The sequence below is a fragment of the Adiantum capillus-veneris genome, chromosome 9, assembly GCF_014529385.1.
Source record: "Adiantum capillus-veneris isolate H3 chromosome 9, ASM1452938v2, whole genome shotgun sequence".
In the NCBI taxonomy this organism is placed as follows: Eukaryota; Viridiplantae; Streptophyta; class Polypodiopsida; order Polypodiales; family Pteridaceae; genus Adiantum; species Adiantum capillus-veneris.
In genome coordinates, this window is record NC_140939.1 from 41400625 (window position 1) to 41404031 (window position 3407).

The window sequence follows — 3407 nt, forward strand, 5'->3', positions numbered from 1 at the left end:
AGAGCCTACCCACAGGCCGATAGAGCAGTTTTTATTGATGAGCTCGGGGATCAGTATCTCTTGATTGAGACCCTTGATTTTGATGACATTGAGCGAGCACACCCAGATGATAGCCTAGACACACAGACACAACCTAGGCTAGTGGAGCTTCAGAGAGTTGAGCAGACTGTGACCTATCTAGATGAGCTTGGTCGTAGGTACAAACGCCTGACGAGTGGTGGATCCAGAGATCCTTCAGCCCGCCTTCTTGCATATTTGATAGGAGATCCACGTGAGCGAGTTTATAGGGATATCGATCATGCAGTATATGTTTTGACTATAGGTCTACCCTACTCCCCGCGACTTAGACAGGATGATTTATGTTTACCCACGATGACCACGCTAGCTCCACAGCTACCGAGAGCTCCGAGTCCTCGAGAGACACCACTAGAGAGATCACCTCCTAGGCTTCTTTTGTCACGTCGTATTCTACCACGTTGGGAGATGCCAGATGAGGATGATAGTGTGCCACGAGAGATAGCTCCAGCACCTAGCCTGCCACCACAGGTAGGCCCCTGAGACTAGATCCCAGTCAGAGTATTGTTAGGGAGCCTACACCACCTACTACACTTGTCCACGAGACTTCCAGCACACAACAAGAGATCTCACAGAGTCATAGAGTGAGTGACTCTGATGGATTTGTTATAGATGAGACCACTCCACAGATTCTAGCTGCCCTTGAGCATCCTTGTTTAGATCTGCCGACCTCACAGAGGCCCTTAGAGATAGATGTCGAGCTAGAGCCATCTACGCGAGTAGATCACCCTATGAGAGAAGATGCAGAGCCGATAGCATCGCTATCCCACTCTTTTAGCTTGCATAGCAGTGTCATAGCCAGTGAGTCACAGAGAGAGCAGCCACCACATATAGATGTTGCCGTAGTGCCATCTACGAGTGCCGATTCACGATCAGATCACCCCGATTGAGCGGAGACCATCCACGAGCCGTACTTTTCTAGATGAGGTTCCTAGAGTCCACATTACTGACACCACAGAGATAGAGGTTACACCACATATACATGGACGTACATGGACTAGAGTGACCTCTACTGACACCCTATGTAGGGATACAATAGAGCCTGCTAGAATTGTTTGGAGACCACGTACACAGGCATCTGAGACATGTGTAGAGCGTTCTCTAGGCAGAGTCTCTACGACGATGAGTAGTGCCACTGAGGAGCAACACACGATAGATCAGGCACGTAGATCTCCACGTAGAGCTTCCAGGACAACCCACCAGGTATTTGTTCCCCGTGACGAGCTACATGCTAGATTTTTACCTTGTGATGACACGATCATATTTCTAAAGAGCCATATGACCGACGATGGACTTTCACATGGTTGGCTCACATCTAGACGGTCACTTGAGGCACATGTTTACTTTGAGGGACAAAGACATGTTTGGGTACCTAGGACACGAGCGGTAGCACACCCAGCGCATACAGGATCATACCCTAGAGCGAGACCTCCACGAGCCAGATGTCAAGAGATGATACTACCCCTAGAGAGGGTGGTACCTTCTCAGCAGATAGTATGTCCTAGAGCTAGATGCACACGTAGACACGCTAGGAGAGCTCAAACTGACATCCCTACGAGAGCGCGATTATTGCAGATTTGGCTACCGAAGAGCCTTCCAGAGACTATTCGAGTAGAGGCTGATGCCCCCCCTACGCCCATTCCTTGTGTTGTTGAGCAGACTTTACATATGGAGCTAGGTGTTAGTCAGCCCTTGACTATTAGAGATTGAGCTAAGAGATTGCAGATCATGCTTCATGGTGAGAGCTCTCTCTTGACTCCTAGTTGCACGAGATTTGAGATTTGTACACATTGATATGTGCACTAGATTTATGTGCATATACCAGAGGCACTTTTTTCCCTTTTGGGTTTTTTTCCCTTTGGCTATCTAGGTTTTAGACCCTAGCTTAGATGTTTTATTTTATTATTCTGTTACTTTTGTTATTTTATCTTGCTGCTGACATACCTCTTGGAGGTACAATGCTTTTGTTGATCTTTTGATGTAGCATGTAGACAGACATTAGCTTGCCCATGGAGATTGGACGACCATGTAGACATGATGTATCTCCAAACACGAGGAGCTTCCATGACATCGACCTCTTCATCGAGCCCATGCACAGGTGTACTCCTTCCTATGGTATATGGTTTTGTACATTTATATTTTTTGATTGTGGCTTCTTCTTGGTTTGATTAAGTGCATTCAATTATGTTTTGTTATCTGCCATTAAAGATGTATAAACTTGTCCTTTCTTTAGTTAATTGACTTAGAGTTTAATTTTATTGATGAGCCTTGAGGTTAGGAGGCCGTGACTTTAGGTTAACTCATTCACTTGACTGCTAGTCCTAGTTGGTAAAATTATTTGAGTGTTTGAAACCTTAGGAGTGTTTTAAGCATAAAGAGGCTTTCTCACCCAAACAACAAAGAACACTTGTGAAAATACAAAGGAAATGTAAGAAAAACAAAAGTGCCACAAGTGTAAAAGTTTAAGCTGGAAGAGAAATCCTGGCCTGATTTGGTACTTCACGCACATGTATTGCCTATGGCACTAGAGCCCTAGAGGTTCCCAATGTGGGTGCTTTTCTTTGAGAAGCAAAAAGCCCCGGCTGGGTATACAAATAAGCACACACGTCAAATGATTTTGCAAAATGTAAAAAATAACAAATGAAAAGCAAAAAAAATGAAATGAGAAAGAATTCCATTGAGCTTCAAGTAAAAAAATTCAAGCTTTTGTTTCAAGTTGTGAGAGTTAGTTAGCTAATCTATGACAGACATAATCTTGCATTGGGATAAATTTACTAACTTAGCTAGAACTAGAGTAAATGTTTTAACCCTTAGTCGTAGCTAACTAATTGATATACTCATTCATAAGCCCAAAACTCTTGATCAATTAATTTCAGCAAGTGCAATTTATTTTTCCTTAATGGCAGTGTAACATTTCATAATTCTTTGCATTTACTCATTACTACATGTGCTTTGCCTTTTCCTTATGCCTTATCACCATATATTTGAGAATGCTACCTCATCCACCTTTTTCTTTTTGCAGGCACATTCTTTCTCAAGCATCTACCATGACATGGCTTTGTCAGGGACGACAAAGCTTCGGGAGGGGAGAGTGTTGACGGGCGAGCGTCAATGCATGCATTGTGCTTCCATTGGTGTGTACACATATGTGCATGCATATATTTTTTGTATTTACGGGCTCCATAGTGGGTTCCAAGTTGTACATTGATGATTAGATGAGCCTAGATACCTACAACATGTTATACATTTTTTGGCTGGCCGCCCATTTTTAAAAGCCCTTGTATATAAGTCAATTCACAAGATGTGAAAGGGGATTCTTAGAGAAGAGAGTG

At 43.6% G+C, this 3407-nt stretch overlaps 1 pseudogene; it reads left to right on the plus strand.

Annotated features, from left to right (window-relative positions):
• The first annotated feature begins 483 nt into the window (after window positions 1–483).
• LOC147450398 (uncharacterized) lies at window positions 484–3173 on the plus strand (annotated as a pseudogene).
• Window positions 3174–3407: the final 234 nt, after the last annotated feature.